Raw genomic sequence first — 21,124 nt, 5'->3', positions numbered from 1 at the left:
AATGTTGGAGAGGTTGTGGGGGGTCAAGGAACCCTTCTGCACTGCTGGTGGGAATGTAAATTGGTCTAACACCTTGGAGAGCAGTCTGGAGAACTCAAGGACTGCTAGAAATGGGTCTAGTATATGACCCAGCAACTCCTCTTCTAAGGATACAGACCCATCCACAAAGATCTGTGTACCTATGTTCACAGCAGCACAATTGGTAGTAGCCCAAACCCAGAAGCAACCTAGGTGTCCAAACACAGGTGCATGGCTAAGAAAGTGGTGGTATTATACACAGTGGAGTACTACTCAGTTAATTAAGAATGATAAATTCACCTTCACCTCATCTTGGATGGAGCTTGAAGGAATCATATTAAGTGAGATAAGCCAGAAAGAGAAGGATTAATATGGGAATGACCTCATTCGCAGGCAGAACTTGAGAAACAAGAACATAAAAGAGAAACACAAAGTAAAGTCAACTTGAATTGAGTGGGTGTATTGCATCAAAGCAAAGGACTCTGGGGATGGAGAGTAGTAGGGATGGGGGTACCAGGGATTGAACTGGGGCAGGGGGAAAGCTTTGCAAGTGGTGAAACAGGGCTGCAGGTGTTTCTCTATCTCTCAATTTCTGGCTGTTTCTATCCAATAAATAAAGATAATTAAAAAAAAATTTTTTTTAAAGCTTTCTGCTAAGAGTTATGTCTCTATATCTTTAAGTTACTTTATAAAGATTGTGTATTTTGATTCGTACATTTTTTATTACTATTACTGTCTTATATAAATTCTCATTTTTACAGATACACTTTTTTGGGACAGTGCTTCAAGAAGTGAACACACATCATTAGTGTTCATATACCAGCTGAGCTTTTATTTCTTAGGAGCAAAACCTTTAAAGGATTAGGCAGTTGAAAAATTGCTAACACATTTTATGCCATTTGCCTGTTTTAAAACAACCCCCCCCCAGTTTACAGTGTAACTCAGTTTACAAATTCCTTTGTTCATCTTCCATTTTAGTTCTTCCACTATAATCTTTCTGAAATTCATCTTTTCTTAATGAGTTTTTTTTTTATGAACTCTCCAGAGAGGGTAGGGAGTTGGCTCCCTGGAAGAGTATACACATTACCATTTGAGACCCAGGTTCTAGCCCTCTGCCACCACACTGGAGTGCTGCAGGGCAGAGCTTCATAAGCAGTGGAGTAGTGCTGCTATGTCTCTCCTCTCTTTGTATCTCCTCCTCTATTTAAACTAGAACAGGAAGAAAACAAGACTACTTAGAGTGGTAGAGTCATCTGCCATAGAATCCAAATGACAACCCTGGTGGCAAAAAAGATAAGAAAAAGAAAAGTTATTTTCATACACATTTTTAACCTAACAATCTAACTTTTCTCAGCACTCTGAAAATATTTCTGTGTCTTCAAGACATTTGCTTTTTCTCTCTTTTTTTTTTTTTGTGTGTGTCTCCAGTGTTATTCCTGGGGCTTGGTGCCTGCACTACAAATCCACTGCTCCCAGGTGGGGAGCCGGGGTTCTGGAACTGGGAAACTTAGCCCAGTCCTTGGCACTTTGCACCATGTGCACTTAACCCTCTGAGTTACCCCCACCCCCGACATTTTATTTTTTTTTTGAAATTTCCGCCAGGTGTGATTGTCAGTCTTTCGAGAGTGATTCGTCTCTAAAACTCTGGAAAATCTTCAATATAATCTTGCCTCTGGCTTCTCTGTTTTTCTCTTTAGAGACTCAAGTGTATTTGACTTCTTTATTCTCTGTGCCTCTTCACCTGTCTTACATACTCCATTTCTGTTTCTCCGTGTTTCCATTTGAGGCTGGTGTGCTCTGTAATCCATACATTGTGTGTCTTCAGTTGTTATTTCCAGTAGTTATTCAGACCTATTGGTTTTTCTTACAGTATTCTCTGAATTCTAAGTCTGTCTTTAAGGATTTTGAACATTGTAAAAATGTTTTTTTTATCTCACTCCATTGTTTGCAGTTCTAGGGAGGTGTCAAGGTCAGCTATGTTTCTGCTGACTTTAATATGTTTTGTTTACTTGTGTGCTTTGTAACTTTGAATTTGGCATGATTTTATCTATAAGAAGTCTAAGGACATCTTTCTTGAGACAGGATTTACGTTTCCTTTTGCCAGTTGTCTAGAATTCTAACCAACTTTATATTATTACTCTTTTGACTTGGAGTTAGTTTTCCGCAATACTGGTATATACATTCAAATCACAGATTCTTGGGAGGATAGGCCTATTGTTAGAATCTCAGGAGTTTACTTTTTCCTTGCTCTCAACCTCTCAACATTCTGGGAAAAGAGAAAGAAGGACTGTTTGGTATTCTGTTTGTTTGTTTGTTTTAATTACCATTGTTGGTGTATTTTTTTTTTCTTTGTGTACCTTTTAACTGAGGGTATGGCCTTTCTAGTTTCTGGGTTTTGTTGTTGTTGTTGTTGTTGTTTTCCTTCTCCAGTTTCTGGTCTTATGTGTACTTAAGAATGGCTATGGGGATCTATAATTCACTTCTTGTAAAAAAAATTTGACTCTGATTTAAAATTTTTTATTTATAAAAAGGAAACACTGACAGAAATTTAGGATAAGAGGTGTATAACTCCACACAATTCCCACCACCAGAATCCATATCCCATCCCCTCCCGAAATAGCTTTCCTATTCTTTATCCCTCTGGGAGTATGGATCCAGGGTCATTATGGGGTGCAGAAGGTGGAAGGTCTGGCTTCTGTAATTGCTTCCAAAATAAACATGGGCATTGACAGGTCGATCCATACTCCCAGCCTGTCTCTCTCTTTCCCTAGTGGGACAGGGCTCTGGGGAGCAGGGCTCCAGGACACATGTTGGGGTTATCTGCCCAGGGAAGTTCAGTTGGCATCATGGTAGCATCTGGAAACTGGTGGATGAAAAAAGAGTTAACATACAAAGCCAGACAAATTGTTGACTAGTCTTGAACCTAAAGGTAGGAATATTGCAGATGAAAATGTGGGGGGTCTCCATTTTGTAGATAGTAGGCCTATTTTAGTTATATTCCAAAGGGCCTATGATTATTCTGGTTTTTTTGTTTTCTGATAATAACTTGGTGGATCCAAGTTATTGTCTGGTGAGATGATGTCATGGCTGGAAAAAAGGCTAGAAAGCTAGATCAGCAAAGTTCCTAAATATGAGAAAAGTATATAAATATTGTTGACTGTAAACCCCATCGAATTGATGTGATCTGGGGCCCATATTCAGCTTAGGAGCCTATGTGACCTCTGCATCCCTGTAGATCTGAGCTCACATTCTGTGGTCATAAGTAGGAACGTTCCAAGCTGCCCCAATTTCAGAACCCATCTTCCTCAGGTGGAAGATAGAGTATGTTGTCCAGCCTCCCTTTGGAGGATGGAACATTCTCTACCGTTTTTGATCCATGTTGAGGGCAAGGTCCAGTGGGAGCCCACAAAGGGATCTGTTTTGTTGTTCCTGATAGAGGTGACCAGTAACAATGGAGAGAGGGATTTATTTGAAGGTTAGACCCATCATGTCTGTTTGGGAATCTCGGGACTCCCCAACTAGGGCCCCAGCTGATAAGGTGGCCTGATAGTCACTAAAGAGTCATTGTAAAGTATGCCAGTCTCTTGTCCTTACTCAGCTTTTACAGTCCTTACTTTGATAAGGTTAACTTTGGAGTGACTGAAGGAAGTATAATAGGAAGTAGGTGAGGAAGGTATCTAGGTCTAAGTAGACACTATTTCATTATAACCTTATGGTGTCTTTCTAGATCTTTCTACTTGCTTGCTGCATATACTGACTCACTATAGACTATTGTGCACTTTGGCTTTCAGGTATTTATTTTGCCCTAATTTATGGATACATGTGAACATATACCCTATCTCATGGGACCTTGTCTATATCTAGGTTTTGGGACTTTGTTAGGAAGTGAGCCACCTCAAATGGAATTAGAGAATCCTTTGAAAAGAAAGATCTCACCAGAATAATGAGGCTGAAGGGTTGACATTCCACACCTTTCTCATATTAATTAAATAGTGATTTATATTACTACAAGTTAATAGGAGTGTACATAAACACCATTCCCACCACCAAAAAACTGTGTCCCATCCCATCCCCACCCCCTACCCCGGTGATGCTAAGCTCCACCCTCACTCTCTTCCCAGAGATTTTTACTTTGGTGCCCTACTCCAAAAGCAATTTTTTTTTTTAACACAATATTGAACAAATCATTTTCAGAAGACCTAGAAACATTTTTTTTGTTGTTGTTCGGATTCATCTTACTGTGGTAAGTTAACCATGATGATTAAAAAAAAATTTTAAGTTTTTATTTATAAAATGGGAACACTGACAAGATCATAGGACAAGAGGGGTAAAAGTCCACACAATTCCCACCACCAGAACTCCATAGCCCATTCCCTCCTCTGATAGCTTTCCTATTCTTTTAACTCTCAGGGAGCATGGACCCAGGGTCATTATGGAGTGCAGAAAGTGGAAGCTCTGGCTTCTTAAATTGCTTTCTTGCTGAATATGGGTGATGACTGGTTGATCCATACTCCCAGCCTGTCTCTGTCTTCCCTAGTGGGGCAGGGATCTGGGGAGGTGGTTCCGATTAGAATTTTTTTTTTAATTTTTTTATTATCTTTATTTGCTAGATAAGAGAGCCAGAAGTTGAAAAGGGGGAGAGAGAGAGAGAGACACCTGCAACACTGCTTCACTACTTGCAAAGCTTTCCCCTTGCAGATGGGAGCCAGGGGCTCGAACCTGGGTCCTTGTGCATTGTAACGTGTTCAACCAGGTGTGCTACCACCTGGTCCCATGATTAGAAATTTTTTTCATAAATTTCAAGTAATTTACTTTGTGATATAGTTAAGTGTCTAATGTTTTTGAGTATGAGTATTTTCAAATATTAAAAAAAATATTATCGGGGGTCGGGCGGTGGCGCAGTGGGTTAAGCGCATGTGGCGCAAAGCGCAGGGACCTGCGTAAGGATCCCGGTTTGAGCCCCCGGCTCCCCACCTGCAGGGGAGTCGCTTCACAGGCGGTGAAGCAGGTCTGCAGGTGTCTATCTTTCTCTCCCCTTCTCTGTCTTCCCCTCCTCTCTCCATTTCTCTGTCCTATCCAACAACGAATTGCGTCAACAAGGGCAATAATAATAACAACCACAACGAAGCTACGACAAGGGCAACAAAAGGGGGGAAAAATGGCCTCCAGGAGCGGTGGATTCATGGTGCAGGCACCGAGCCCAGCAATAACCCTGGAGGAGGAAAAAAAAATATTATCTTTATTTATTTATTGCATAGAGACAGCCAGAAATTGAGAAGGGGGAGATAGAACCCTGGGTCCTTGCACATTATAACATGTATACTCAAGCAGGTGTGCCACACCTAGCCCCTAAGCCATTTTTTATGTGTGATTAATAGTGATTTAGAATATAAGATTACAGGGTGTAGTTCCACACCACACCCACCACCAAAGTTCTATGCCCCCACCTTCTCAGTGATAACCACTATAGTTCTCACAAAGTCCTAGTGAGCATTTTTTTTTAAATTTATTTCTTTATTGGGGAATTAATGTTTTACATTCAACAGTAAGTACAATAGTTTGTACATGCATAACATTCCCCAGTTTCCCATTTAACAATACAACCCCACTATGTCATTTATCATCCTTCATGGACCTGTATTCTCCCCACCCACCCACCCCAGAGTCTTTTACTTGGGGGCAATATGCCAATTCCATTTCAGGTTCTACTTGTGTTTTCTTTTCTGATCTTGTTTTTCAACTTCTGCCTGAGAGTGAGATCATCCCATATTCATCCTTCTGTTTCTGACTTATTTCATTCAACATGATTTTTTCAAGGTCCATCCAAGATCGGCTGAAAACGGTGAAGTCACCATTTTTTACAGCTGAGTAGTATTCCATTGTGTATATAGACCACAACTTGCTCAGCCAGTGAGCATTTCTTAATGATCTCTGTTCCTTGTATAATAACTTTATACTAAGAATTTGCATTTTTAGATTCCTCAGAGGACTAGCTAGACATTACTTTTTATTTTAAAAGTCTGTGAATCAATATGCAGTATGTTAAAGCTGAAACTTACTGACTTCTTTTGAATGTGTTAACAGCACAAGTACTTAACTAATTTTATCAGGAGCATTTCAACTTGACTTCTGTGTTGTGATAATGGTAACACTTGGTGAATGTACAGTGTTATTACTCTGTTCCTATAAGAAGGTGTTCTTAACTGCTTAGAAGAGTAAAAAGATCTGATTATGTAGTAATCTGGAAAAAACCCTGACATATCTTGGTTTTATTTTGTTCTTTTTCCTTTAACTTGTTTTTGGGGGTGAAGTAAAGGTAATAAATAACTACTTAGTTTGAAATTGTAACATGTTTTCTCTACCACTATGTCGCTACTGCCCCGCCTCACTAAATATGAAATGAAAGAAAGTGATTTGCTTCTGGCAGAAAGCCTTTCCAAAATCCTTTCAGTAGTTTCTAACCACATGATTAAAAAGTGCAGTAATAAAAAGGACATTATCTTGTAGCTTCCCATTTTCATTATTTTTAAAGTTAAAAAAACAACAACACCAAAGGTAGTCCTTTGCACTTTTCCCCTTCTTTTAATGAAAACAGCATTTACTATATTGGACCAGTAGGAATCAGTGTAAGAGGTTGAGAACTGTTTTAGATTGGGGGGAGGGGGTGTTGGGGGGATGTCACAGTCCTGCTTATCTTGAAGTTTTAAAAATTCAGCCATTTAGAATTATTTCTATGAATTGCCAAGTTGAAAGTTAAAGTGACCTTTATACTTTAAAACTCCTATCAGTATGCTTTTTGGGATTCTGTTGTTTGAAGGATAGCATAATCCACAGGACAAAAAGTTTCATTGTGACAGTAAGTTAAGCAGGTCTGAACTTTTATGTGGAATTTATATTGCTTTTCTTTAGAGTTCTCAGTTTTTCATTTTATAAGACACTGCACTTTCTGTTTGATAACATGCTTTAATTATTAAATTTTATTATTTCTGATTGATTTAACATTGGTTTACAATATTAAATATATAAACCTATAGATGTACCACACCCATACGTATGTATAAGATTCACCACAGCCACTACCATTACACCAAAAGCCCTCTCCCCATTCTCTCCACATCTCTTCCCTATTCCCTCTGAATTTGGTTATAACTGTTTGCCAATTTGCTTCAGTTATTTGCATCACGTGAGTCAAACTATCTGATGATTTGTCTTTCATGACCTTACTTATTTAACTTAGCACACTCACCTTGAATTCCATCTATTTTCAAATATGATAGATTCAGAGATGTATGCCCACTTATTTTGAAGATTCTCATGCTTTCACTTAGTCCACATGCATGTCCTCTAGCTGGTGACAGTAGCCATAGTTTCTCCATTTTGTTTTATGTTTAGCTAGAGTAGCATTTATTTTAAATAGTTTTTTATTATTAGTGTGTTAGCATTGGTTTACAAAATTACATGATTTGGGAGGTATATGTTCACATTCATTTGTGTGTATGTAAGTCACTGTGCCCACCACCAAAGTCCAAATGAGTTTTTTGTTTGATCTGTTTTTAAGTGATTAATTACATCCCAACTTTTCTCTATTGGAGAAGCACCCTCCTTTTTTTGCTCCCATTTGAGGATTGCACAGACTTTCAGTTAAACACACTAAAATTGTTAAACCCACTTGCTCTCCCAGTGCTCCACCCCTTGAAATAAACCACATAGCTCCCTGTGGGTGTGCCGGCCTCATGCTGCTGTCAGTTACTTGATCCCCCTTATCTGGCTCATTCTCAGCTCCTTGTCTCTCCAACTGCTTCCTTAGCTCCCCCTTTTCTGCCTTCTACCTGGTTTTGGTATTGGTCTGGTCACCTGTTTCTAAAAAAAAGAAAAAAAAAATCCAGTCTGAGAAAGTTCTCACGAGGGTTGATTGTTTTATTTTTCTTAGTCACTAAATATTGAGGAACCTACGTATCCACTGCCCAAACATACTTGTTTTGTTAATTTCTACTCCAGGTTTAAGTCTCAAGTTTATCATTTTGAAATGTAAGAGTTTTTTTTTTTTTCTTTTTCATCAGAGCTTAGGAACTGTAGATGTGAACTCATGAATATAAAATACAGATAAATTTTAGTTGATGTAAAATAATGTGCTTTTAAAAAGTTGGCTATATCCCACCCAGCATTATACACTAAATGCAGGGAGATTACTGTTTAAAAGAACCTGGGAAGTAATCTTTAGAGTAAGGAATTTACATAAAAATTCCTACCATACTCACTGTTGTAGATTTTTTTTTACTCTGGTTATCACATAGTGTATATTGTAACTAATGCTCTTGCATTATTCATAAAGGTGAGATTTGTTATTATGTGTAGCTCACTGTAAAAACGTTTTAAATGCTAGTTAACCTCATGATCTCTTCACTTTAATAGTAACCTGATCAAAATGGGTGTTCTGTTCTCAGCAATTTAATATGGCATTCTTTTCATTTTTTTCTGTCAGATTAACCCACTTTTCTTCAAACCATGAAAGTGACTTTATTTTCTGTGTATCTACATCTTCCTGAGACAATAAAGTTGAGAATTTAGTGCCTTTCAAACATAATGCTTATAATCATTTGTGTGTGCCCCCCCCCCCTTCTCCCATTAAAGCTTTCAGGTTTGTACTTGAAACCTTAGGAATTTAAGTCTGTAGGATATGGTATACCTGTGCCAGGTTGATTCTGTCTTTGTTTACTAACCTTGGCATTACCTAGGACATTCTTTTGCCTCCTTCCATGAAGATGTGGTGGCAAATTATAGTTTAGCTTCAAAATAGTTTGTGTTAATTACTTCTAAGTCATTGGTTAGCGCAGTGTAAGGACAAGCATTGTTCCAAGAAAAGATATAAATCGCTTTGCATTTCTTTTAGTACCATGTAAGTTGAAAGATTTGGGTGAATTTGAAATGCAGGTGACACAAAACTATGGTTTGCATTTATACTGTAGCATTCCTGTAGCTTATATTATACAGGTCTCTATAAGCTGCAAGCTAATGACAATATTAATTTACCTTAGTATTATGTGTAATCTGTGAAACTTTAAAGCCATACGTTAAAGTACACACTTGCTAATAATTGTGTTGTCTTAGCATATCTTTCTCCTAGAGTGATACAACACTTGTTCTCTTAAGATCAAGCTTTAGTGTAATTTCTGAGAAATTTTAAACTTGATTCTATGTCTGAGTCTGTAATACATTTATTCTAACAATAGAGTAAGCTTTGTTGTATGAAACTGGCTCTCTATACCTCCTTGCAAGCACTAAGATTAAAAGTATTTTAAATTCAGTGAAAATGGCTTGTTCGTTGTCTTTTTCCCCCCTGTCCTTTTCTATTCTACTTTTCTACTGTGGCATATAATAGATGTTAGATGAATTGTTAAAAGAATAAGTAAATTTAAGCAGAAGGTAGAGTTATTTCTTGATAACATAACAAGTTAGCATTTAGATGTTTCTTTTTAAATTTAAGACCAATCATTTAAAATATCAGTATAGTATTAGATTTGGCACAGAACAAGTTGATTTTCTCTAATAGTAACTTGGGGGCAGGAAGTATAGTAAACAAGAGCCTATTAAAAAATATTTTTGTTGTTTTAACACCTTTTTTTTTTTTTTTGCTATTAGAGTTTTTTCCTGAGGCTTTGTGCCTGTACAGTTTAGCCACAGAGGAGGAGAGGCACCACAGCAGTGCTCTACTGAAGCTTCTTGGTGACCAGGGAGGGGCTCATACCCAGGTCCTCTTGTGTGATAAAGTGTGCGCTCAACCAGATGATCCCTCTCTGGGCCCTGCAAATTTTCCTTTATTAATTAAATTTTCTTTTTTTCTATTTTTTTAATCTTTATTTATTGGATAGAGACAGCCAGAAATCAAGAGGGTGATAGAGAGGGAGAGAGACAGAGAGACACCTGCAGCACTACTTCACCACTTGCAAAGCTTTCCTCCTGCAGCTGGGGACCAGGGGCTGGAACCTGGGTCCTTGAACATTGTAACATGTGCGCTCAACCAGGTGCACCACCACCCGCCCCCATTAATTAAATTTTCTGTCATGCTGCCAGTTTGCCAGAGCAGAAAGGTGTCAAATAGACCAACTATCAAAGATCCTTCAGTAAGGACAGGCTGAGTTGGTGTAGGGGTTGAGGAACAGAAGTACAGGTGTCTCCTGCCTATCTTGGAAATAAGTTTTGTATTTGAAGACTAAAAGCTGAAGACTTAGAGGATGAGAAGTGAACTGTTATGACAGGCATCATGTCTAGCGCTTGTTTTTGGAGAAGCTAAAATTGCTAGTCCTCTAAGGTATATGATCTGTATGCTTGACTGCCTACCTGTCTTATGGCAATATTTGAAGCTAAGCACTTCATTTTGTTTTGGAAGATGCTATTTAAATTTTGATATAAGATTAAAATATTTTGATATATCTTTTTGGCAGAGTAAATTATTTGAAATATAAAACATTTTTCAGATAAGGAGATTTTGTATTTAGAAGGAGAAAGCAAGTTAAAAAAAAAAAGACTAGGGGCTGGGTAGTGGCGCACCTGGTTTGAGTGCGCATATTACAACGCACAAGGACCCAGGTTTGAGCTGCCAGTCCCCACCTGCAGAGGGAAAGCTTCACAAGTGGTGAAGCGGTGCCGCAGGTGTCTCTCTGTCTCTCACCCTCGATTTTTTACTGTCTTTATCAAATAAATACAGATAATAATTTTTTTTTTAAATGACTACATAGTCCTGTAGCCTTGAATATATATAAACAAAAGTAAGATTTTTTAAATAAGAAATTGCATGCAGACTGGGTAGTGGTGCACCTGGTTGAGCGCACATGTTACATTGTGCAAGGACCCCGGCTCTAGCCCCCAGTCCTCACCTGCAGGGGGAGAGATTTGCAAGTGATGAAGCAGGGCTGCAAGTCTCTCTCTCCCTCTCTCTCTCTCTGTCACTCCCCCTCCCTCCTTCCCTCCCTCCCTCCCTCCCTCCTTCCCTCCCTCTTTACCTTCCCGTACCCTCTATTTCTATCTTTATCCAAAATAAACTAAAACAAAATATTTTTTAAAAAGAAAGTGCATTATGAATGCTTCATATGTTGTGTGACCATTATTTTACTTTTACGTGTCTTCTTACGTTTTTAGACTTTTCCCTATAGTATTTTTTCTTAATGTAGGTTTTTTAAATAACAGATCTATTTACTCTTTACTTTATCCTGGGTGATTTTTTTCATGTAGCTTGGGTCTTCATCTGAGAGGGAGGTAGTTAGTACATTGTTTATGAGACTTTTATATCATAACAGAACTAAAATTGTACTGTTCTCCAAGTTAGCAATGTCCGGTTATAATACAAGCTTACTAGTTTGGTTAATTTTTTTAAAAAATATTTTTTTTATTTATCAATGAGAGGGATAGGAAGAGAGAAAGAACCAGACATCACTCTGGTACATGTGCTGCCAGGGATCAAACTCAGGACCTCATATTTGAGAGTCCAGTGCTTTATCCACTGCACACACCTCCCGGACCACTAGTTTGGTTAATTTTTGCTTCAAATAGAGACCATACCTAACCATTAGATTTAGTGATTTACCCAATTTAAAACTTAGCTCTATTTGACTTAAATTGTCAATCACTGTGATCCTTGTTGTAGACATTGTTTTTATCCAGACATCCACCTTTGTAAAGGAGGTAAAGCCCCAGAGGCTTGTCAACTGATAAATCACAGCAAGTAGCCAGAGGTGCCTGCAGACGAGTCACATTTCACCAGCTTGGCTTTCATCTACTGAAGCATGAACACCGCAGTCAGCATTTCAAACAACTTGTTATCCAGGTTGTATAATCACTTTTGAGAAATAGTTTGGGAAATGACCATGAGGGAGCAGAAGCTCCTGTTGTGTGCTCCTCTTGGTCTAGGGCCATCTCTGACTGAGGTTTGACTACTGGAAGTTGGCAGACTGTTCCATGAAGTTATCTCCCATGTAGAACTCAGCTGTTAGCATGCCAGCTTTTTTTTTTTTCTTTTTGTTTTATTTTGTCCCCTCCCCACCCCCGGTTTATTATTTCTCCCCTTCAATTTTCCTACCTCAGCTGAATCACTTTGTAGTGTTTGGTTGCCTTACAACTGCCTCAGTTTTCTGTGACCCAGCCCTCCCCACGCTGTAAAATGACCTATCGTGAAAATCACTTGTGATGAAAAGCCAGTTCTCCACATTTTGCCTCCATTGTCACTAATTGGCTGACCTTATTAACCTCTTTCTCATCTATAAAGTGAGAATAATAGCACTACCTTGTTAGGATTTTTGTGGGAGGAGCATGGGGTAAATAGATTATTCTAGGTCGATTATTCTTAGCAGCAGCCGCTTCTCTAAACACACGAAAGTTTGCACAGTTGCCTTTAATCTTTTCAAACAATTCATATCTTTTAATATGGTCTATCGTCATCTCATGTCCTCTCCATCATTTTTCTGGGGAAAAGTGTGTGTTCTGCCCTCGTTTTGTTTTTTGTTTGTTCCTTTTTCTACTTTGCTCATAGCTGAATACCCATTATTCAGCCTTTTCCATTCAGCAGACAGTTATGGATGGTTTTAATGTGAGGCCTTGTGCTAGCTATTAGAATACAAAAAAGCTCCCAGTTGAGTAAGGAAAACCCATGGAAGCAGCCAATCTGAAATGCCCCCATTTGAGTCAAGAGAAGCCCATGGAAGCAGCTAATTAGTATAAGGAGTCTGCTCTAGTGCTGTTAGCTAAAGCATTTTGGAAGTAGGGGTGCAGATCAAAAAGTAGATATGAGAGGACCTTCTGGAGTAAAACTAATGTTCTGTATCTTGCTAAGATTTGGGATTTACCAGTACATACTTACGTTTTGCATCTTATTGCATGTGAATTTTACATCCAAATAGATGAGTTATAAGCAAATAGTATTGAGCTCTAGGAAATGATATACATATCAGATATTTGGGGATAAGTATACTGATATCTATGGCTGTAAATGCATTGGGAATATGAATAGATGCATAGAGGAATAGACAGATGTGATGTGGTAAAACAAATGTTAATAGTACAGTCTAGTTAGTGCTACACACTAAAATTCTTTCAACTTTTCCGTAGATTGAAAAATTGTAATTCATAAGCACATCTATAGATCTTAAAATATTAAATCAAAAGTGAAGCAGCCAGGGAGATAGCTCAGCTGATACAACATGGGTCTCACATGCCTGAGGCTCCTAGTTCACACTCCACAATCACATGTAGTAGAATGGTGCTCTGGTCACCCCACTCTCTCCTTTGTCTAATATGAAATAAAAACCTTAAAAAGCTTTTTTAAAGTCATTGGAAAATTACTTGAAATGGGTCAATAATTTCATAGCATCCTTCTCCATTGAGGGCTCTTTGTTACTATCATCCCAGGCTCTAGTTAAGACTCTCATGAATTTTTAAACTCAGACAGACCTTTGTCTTTCCTTGGCCAACTTTGTAGGTAGGGTGGTTCCTTTTCTTAAACATTTCAAACTAATCTAAATGTCCCATTGAACTGAAGCTTGCCAACCAAAGCTTTATCCCTGTAATTTTTTTGAGTCATTAATAGTTATACCATATTTCTAAAAGTTAGTGTGTCACTTTCAGCCCCAATTTAAAATTCTTCTCTTTCCTTCTCCTACCTGAGACATATCCTAGATCAAAAGTTTAAGGGAAAACCCATCTTTGGTTTTGCATTTCACTTTTCAGTCTTCCACTTGTCTGAAATGCTGTGTACTTCTTTAACAGATTACACGTCCTGTTCTCATAGAACTGTACTTAGAGATAGCTTCTCTTTGTGTTGGTTTGAGTTCTTGAACTTGAGGTCATCTTCATTCTGAACCTTATGGAATGCCTTCTTGCTGTCATTTGGAGCAGTGCTTATCTTTTTATTGGTTAAACCCTAGTCTCTCTTGGTACCCAGAATGAATGTTCCGTCCAGTTTGTCTTTGGGAATATATAGACATAAGGAACACGTGCTTTTAGCCAGAAAAATAAAGTTGGGGAGGGAGACTGACATTTAGAACAGCAAATCCAATCATATGCCAAGTGTCATATATAAAAATCCAGAAAGATAACTGAAATATGTTCCACGTTATTATAAAAGTCTTTATCTTTCCCTTTCATAATGATTGTAATTCATTTTACATATTGAAAACTATTTTAATGCTAATGTTTGAAAATACAAAACAATAGCATTCTATGAGTTAAGTGAAATATTTGAAATAAAATAAAAGGGAGGGATAGAATACTTCTTAGCTGCACAAGCCCCCACATAATTATCAAGGCTCTGGCAGTCAGTAGAAAGTGCTGTGTTTTTATTTAAAAGCCAAAAAAACTGATGGAAGAGATAGAGGAATTTGTTTGAGAGTTGTCCTGGAAGATTGGATCTGTAAATTTACATAAATCCCAGAAACAGGCAGGTGTATGTGAGTGCCAAGAAATATCTGGCAAACCAAGAAAAACTTGCTTTTCTGCATGACTGGTGAAAGCATTGGTTACCAATAGCTTTCACGTTTATAAGGCTTTTTTTTTTTTTAAAGGACTAGCTACACGTTGGGCAAACATCTGTGCAGTGCACAAAGTACTGACTAGACTTATCATACTAGGGACATGTGGATTCCTAAGAATGTCACACCTTGTCTGTGCCAGTAAATCAGTGTATATTCTTGATACCGATTTTCCTCTTTATTGGAAGAATGACATTCAGAAGGGAGAATAATTTTTAATGTATTTTGCTCAGTGATTGAGGAGTTTTTAATGGGACTTTTTAAAACTATGAAATAAAACTGGCAAATTCCAAGAAAGCTAGATCTGGATTTCATTTTGTCTCTTCAACTCTGTGTGATCCTGTGCACATTCCTGACATGTTACAAACAGCTTGTGTCCCTGAATGTGCAGTATCAGTTTTCAGTGGTGAAAGCCCCAAAGGAAACAGACTGATTCTTCCATGCACAAACAGCTGGGCAGTTGTGGATGGAATTAATTGCTGATATATATTGGCTGTATTTTTCTTCTCTTGTCATTTCCTTTGCAGCTGTGAAAGTGAAGCTTGACTTGAAAACAGCCATTTCCAGCAGTGCAAATTCTAAATTCATAATGATGAGATTCTTCTAATATATCAAACTACTACTTTTGAGTTATTCAGGTAGGGTGAGAGAGTGCTGGGAAGAGCAGGACAGGGCAGCAAGGAATTAAAAATTACATATATGATTTAAAAAATTAAATCACAGTGCAGGAAAGATAACAGACTCTCATGCCTGAGGCTCCCAGGTTTTAGGTTCCGTCCCCAGCACCACCATAAACCAGAACTTAGCAGTGCACTGGTTTAAAAAATTAGGCATTTGAACTGTGAAGGGAATATTTTGGAAAGGGTTAATTCGTCATGTGGCAAGAGTAACTTCATATTTCAGTAAAAGACTAGGTCAGTCAGTATTCCCTTCCTAGGGTTCTGAAGGGGTTTTCTGTGCCATTTCTCAAAACAGTAGTGTTCAATGCTCCAAACTGATTGCTTGTTCCAGTATGAGGGAGTAGCAGTTGACAGTAATGTGACAGTATTTAGTATGGAAAACATTTCCCTGGTCTTTTCCCAAAGACTTTTCCATTGTTTATTTAAAATTCTATGTAAATGATTATATAACTTAATTTTTACGTGAGTTTTTCCAGCAAAGCTTGTTTCATGAATTTTAGTTTAATTGAAAAGCAACTGTTGGTTTTATCTCTCATTATGCATATAAGCAGTATTAATTGAAATAACTTTGAACAGTAACCAGATTGGGGAGGGGCAGTAATGCACTGGGTTAAGCGCACATAGTACGAAGTACAAGGACCCACACAGGGATCTTGGTTCAGGCTCCCAACTCCCCACCTGCAGGGGGATTGCCTCATAAGCGGTGAAGCTGGTCTGCAGGTGTCTGTCTCTCCCCCTTGCCCTCCTCTCTGTTTGTCTCTTTCCTATCCAATAAAAAAATATTTTTTAAAAAAGGAAAAAAAATGGCCTCCAAGAGCAGTGGATTTGTAGTGTACCAGCACCAAACCCCAGCCATAACCCTGGAAGCAAAAAAAAAAACAATAATCAGATGTTTGTAAATTAAGTATTTTAGACACAATAGTTTACTGAGTATCTTAGTTGGAAATAGAGCTGAAAAATTTAAAAACAATTATAAAATTATCGGAAAGTTAGGTGATTATAAAAAATTTCTAGAACGTATATTAGTAATTTTCATCAAAATAATTTCCACTTTATGGTGTTCACTTTAGTATTCTACTAAAGCAAGTCCATAAAAAGCAAGTCCTTTATTTCTTCAAAGCAATACTTGCTAGCTAGTTGACAATAAGACAGTTTGTTTCTGCATCTCTAGGAGAGCTAGTTAGAACATTGATAGAAAAGGGCTGGCAATGCTTTTCCAACATTCAGGTGGCCTGTTTTGACCAGAGCAAAATAAATTCTAGAGTCAGTACTGTTGCTGACACCTTGAGATAAGTAGAAGTTGCTGTTGCTAAACTTAGAAGTTGGTATGGTTGGACTTCCTTTATAGTATTTTCCTTCCACCTAGCATTCTGTTGCTTGAGATGCGGTGATCTACCTTGCATTTTTACACTCTTCACACAGATGAAAGAAAGGAGTCTATTTTTCACTTCATAGCAGTAAAGGTGATTACCAGTATGAACTTTTTACCTGTTACTTTGAGGAGGATTAAACAATTAATTTAGACTCTAAAGCCCTGAGAAATGTTGTGGCAGCATTAATGTGCAGTTTGCTCTCTCTGAAGTCTGCCTGGGTGTGTTGTTTCCCCTAGAGTGGGCTCCACCCTTGCTCTAACCGCACGGAGTGTGGATATCTTGCTGTTTAAAACAAAGTTCACTTTTAGGAGAGCATTGCATCAGAATTGCCACACAAAAACCAGCTTAAGAAATGAACAGCAGCTTCAGTTTTCTGTAAGTAATGGATTGTCTATTGTAATGCTGATAGTGCACAGCTTTGAGGGGAGATAGATAAGATAGACGTTTAATTTTGAGTCAGCTGCTAGTAGCATGCAGTATTCTTCTAGGGGACGAGCCTGTGACTTAATAACTAAATTGAATTTTTTTCTATTCACTTGCTTTTTTTCCCTCTTAAGTAGTTTGTTTCTTTCATTTTTTGAGGATGACACTGACTGTTTAAGTGAATGCTAGTAGTCTCCCAAATATGTTAATTACCTGACATAAAAATGTTTAAAGTAGTAATATTTTGTTCTGAATTTATTGGACCCATTAATATCATAATCTGGCATACTGTATTTTGAGACATCGTGGCATGAACTTTGTGTGTAAGAGTAGGTCCATTGAATTTAAAAAAAAGGCATCATCTAAGAGCCTTTCATTTCTGTCATAATGATGCTTTGTCCTGCTGCTATTGGGTATTTGTTACAAGAGTTGGGAAGGCTACAGCCCAAAGTTCTGTTCCGTGCCTTGTCTGTGCCTCTGTGTTCTTTCTAGAATTTGTGACATGAATGGTAAATTGAACTGTAGGAGAATTGTTATTCAGTGAGATCCGTGTTCAAATTTTTTTCTTTGCTCATAGGATCTAACTGTCCCTCCATACCACATATTGGGGTTCTGTTTGTAGCTGGGCTTTTAAATGCCTGTGAAGTATTTAATTTTTCTCTGACTAAAGTGGTCCTACTGAGAGACTCTGTTTTGTGTTATCTATAATGACTGTTGTCTTCCTCTGTGTGTTTTCTTTCTTTATATTCACCCTTGTGGGGTAGACACACCCATTTGGTACAAGCACAGTGAATCACTTGCCTCAGTTGAAATCAGAACTGTGTTGAGAAGGGAAGGTTTCTGTAAAGCTTGTAAGGGTGGTGTTATTATAAAGACTTCAACTTACTAGTATTTCCTTATTTAACTTCCTCTTTGTAGCTTGGTGGTAATTGTATTTAGCCATCTTCTGATGTCACAACAGTATAAGGATAAGGTGGGCGGGGTAGATAGCATAATGGTTATACAAAGAGATTCTCATGCCTAAGGCTCCCAAAGTTCCAGGTTCAACCCCCCAATCAGCATGAGCCAGAACTGAGTTAAAAATAAGAAGAGTAAATAATGATAGTAATAATGTAAAAGCATGGAATAATAGAAAAGATCTTTGGCTTGGGAATTAAGAAGCTGTTTCTTTAGACCTTAGTTCATTACCTATAAAATTAGGACTGTGGGTTAGCTCTCAAAGATCTATTCCAGTTTAAAGTAGCCTAATTCTCTTTGTAAAGATAAATACCATCTCTAAAAATAATAAGAAAACTTTGTTAGAATCAAGAAAAAAAATATTTAAACATTAACCCAGAGTCACTTATATAAATAATGTGAAAACTAAAGCTCTGGAGTGAAGAAAAATCTCACTGAGCAGGGGGCCTACTTTCTCATGCCTACAGCCCAGGTTTGAGCCCCAGAGCCACATCAAAAGTATAACACTGGCTATGGTAAGGAAAGAGAAAATGAAAAAAGAAAGAATTGTGGAAGGGAGGGAAAAAGAGAAGGAAATGAAGAAAAGAAGGGAGAAACAAATAGCAAGAGGGGATGAAAGGAAGAAGAGAGTAAGAGAAAGAAAGGAAGGGAAGAGTGGTCCGGGAGGTGGTGCAGTGGTTAAGCTTTGGACTCTCAAGCATGAGGTCCTGAGTTTGGTCCCCGGCAGCACATGTGCCAGAGTGATGTATGGTTCTTTCTCTCTCCTCCTATCTTTCTCATAAATAAATAAAATCTTTAAAAATAATAATAAAAGGAAGGAAGGGAAGGAAGGAAGCAAAGAAGGAAACTAAACTTTGCTTTAAATAAATTGTGCATATCAGAAATTTGCTTTCTCGTATCTGAGCAGTAGCATAGGCTGGAATTTATACTAGTAGAATTTAAATCACCTCCTTAATAATAAAATACAATTTCAAATTGAAATTATGTGAATTTTAGCCATAAATGGTGTGTAATCTTTGCTAAACATTGTCCTCTGTAACCTTAGTTATATAGACTTGGGTAAGTGGCTTTGAAACCTTTTGTCAGTATATTTTTTCATCATCACCCATTATATACATACATATATGACTTTAACCTCTAAAATAAATTCCTTTGACAGCACAGAAAACACTCCTCTTTTTACTTTTCTTTTTGCCCCATTTTATTGGTGAGGGGATGTTAGTGTCTACAGTTTGACCACCGATACATGGGTTTACCAATACCCCAAGATCCTTTTCACCCCCTCCTAGTTCCTCCCTTCTTAGAGTCTTTTGCTTTGGTGCAGTACACCCTACCCAGTCCACTTTTTCATTTGTATTTACCTTTTCTGACTTATTTTTCTTAAATTTTACCTTAAATGAGATCTATCTTATTTTTTTATTTGTTGTTATTTTTCAGTCTACCTTTCCTGGTGGTTTTTATTGTCTCTTTGAACTGGAGGTAAATAGACATTTTTTTTAGTTGCTCTAAAGTAAAATTTCCCAACCAGTTAGCTCCTAATTTAAAATTACAAGATTTCCTAAATAGATATTAATTAAAACTTTTGTTTAAAATCAGTAAATATTTCATTTTTCTCTTGTAGTAATTATGCTATATACAGTGGAGTCATTTTGCTTTACCACATCCTGAAACACTGCCCCACCCAGTTCTCCTCCTGTATACTCAATTATGCTACACAAATTTTACTGATCATGCATGCTGTATTAGTGAACATTATAAGTACCTAACATGAAAAAACACCAGGATATCTCTCCTAGGAAATTAGATCCAAAATGTTATATAAATCAGATACAGAGAGTTGGACTGAGAGGTGGCTCACCTAATGCACACGCTTTTACCATGTGTGCAGACATGGTTTAAGCCCCTCATTACCACGTAGGAGCACCACCATGAAGGAAGCTTCTTAAACCATGGAGTGATTCTGTGCTGTTTCTACTTACCTCTCTCTTTCTCTCTGTTCCATATCCTCTATTTAAAAAGAAAGAAAGAAAGAAAGAAAGAGAGAGAGAGAGAGAGAGAGAGAGAGAGGAAAAGAAAAGAAAAGAAAAGAAAAGAAAAGAAAAGAAAAGAGAAACACCAATTCCATCAGGACCTGGAGAGAGAAGAGGAAAAAAGGAAAGATGTTTAATAGTAGTAACAGGTGTGGGTGTGACTTAGAAAGGAAGAGAAGGCAGGACCATAGGAAAAAAAAAATTGGGCAAATATATATAGTCAACCCATACCTGTGGCCTTGGGAGAAATACTGCAGTTTCCAATGGAGGGGGCGGGGAGACAGAATTCTGGTGCTGGGAATGGTGTGGAATTATACTTCTGTTATCTCATAATTTTGTAACTCAATATTAAATCACTAATAAAAATTTTTTTTAAAGACGGGGAAAAGAGGTCACCAAAGCAAAGGATTTGTGCAGGCATGGAGCCCCAGTAGTGACTCCGGTGGCAAAAAGGGGTAAGAAGAAGATGCAGATTATCAAATTACCATTAATAGAATAGAACATCTTTCTTTATCTTTCTTGCCTATGTTGTCCCAATCTTCTTCTCTTTCTTCTTTTTAAGTACATATATTTTTATTCATTTATTATTGGATAGAGAGAAATTGAGAGGGGATGGGGAGAGAAAGAGAGAGAGAGAGACCTGCAGCCCTGCTTCACTGCTCGTGAAGCTTTCCCCCCTGCAGGTGGGGACCAGGGGCTTGAACCTGGGTCCTTGTGCTCTGTAATGTGAGCGCTTAACCAGGCAAGCCACCACCTGCCCCCTCTCTCTTTTCTTTTCTTTCTTCTTCCTTCCCCTGCCTTCCTTTCTCTCTCTCTCTGTCTCTCTCTTTCTCTTTCTTTCTTTCTTTCTTTCTTTCTTTCTTTCTTTCTCAAAGTTAACCTTTTGATATACAAAAATAGGGAAAGATTTGGACATTTCCCCTAGTGTGATAGGTCTGGGCTTGAACTTGACAAATCAGCCATCCTCCTAGGTGAGCTATTGTGCTAGTCTTCTTTACTTTTTTAACTTTTTTTTTTTTAAGCAAAATATTACTCAGCTTTCGCTATTGGTAGTACCTCTTGTATGCAAGTCGTCTGCACACTCTCCAGCCCACTTTGCTTGAAAGAAAGAAAGAAAGAAAGAAAGA

The 21,124-nt window shown here is 37.8% G+C and overlaps 1 protein-coding gene across 14 annotated transcripts in view; it reads left to right on the top strand.

Annotated features, from left to right (window-relative positions):
* Positions 1-21,124, top strand: part of ADD3 (adducin 3) — a 144,743-nt gene that overhangs the window by 58,968 nt on the left and 64,651 nt on the right. The window contains exon 1 of one of the 14 annotated variants that reach the window (XM_060171362.1): positions 16,833-16,962. The exons of the other annotated variants lie outside the window; for them this stretch is intronic. The gene's annotated coding sequence lies outside the window, so the exon portion shown is untranslated. Of the gene's footprint in view, positions 1-16,832; positions 16,963-21,124 lie in introns of those variants that run through there. 14 annotated transcript variants of the gene reach the window in all.

The sequence above is a fragment of the Erinaceus europaeus genome, chromosome 14 (genome assembly GCF_950295315.1).
Source record: "Erinaceus europaeus chromosome 14, mEriEur2.1, whole genome shotgun sequence".
NCBI classification, from domain to species: Eukaryota; Metazoa; Chordata; class Mammalia; order Eulipotyphla; family Erinaceidae; genus Erinaceus; species Erinaceus europaeus.
The sequence above is the reverse complement of the archived record's forward strand: the minus strand, read 5'-3'. Positions and strand labels throughout refer to the sequence as shown.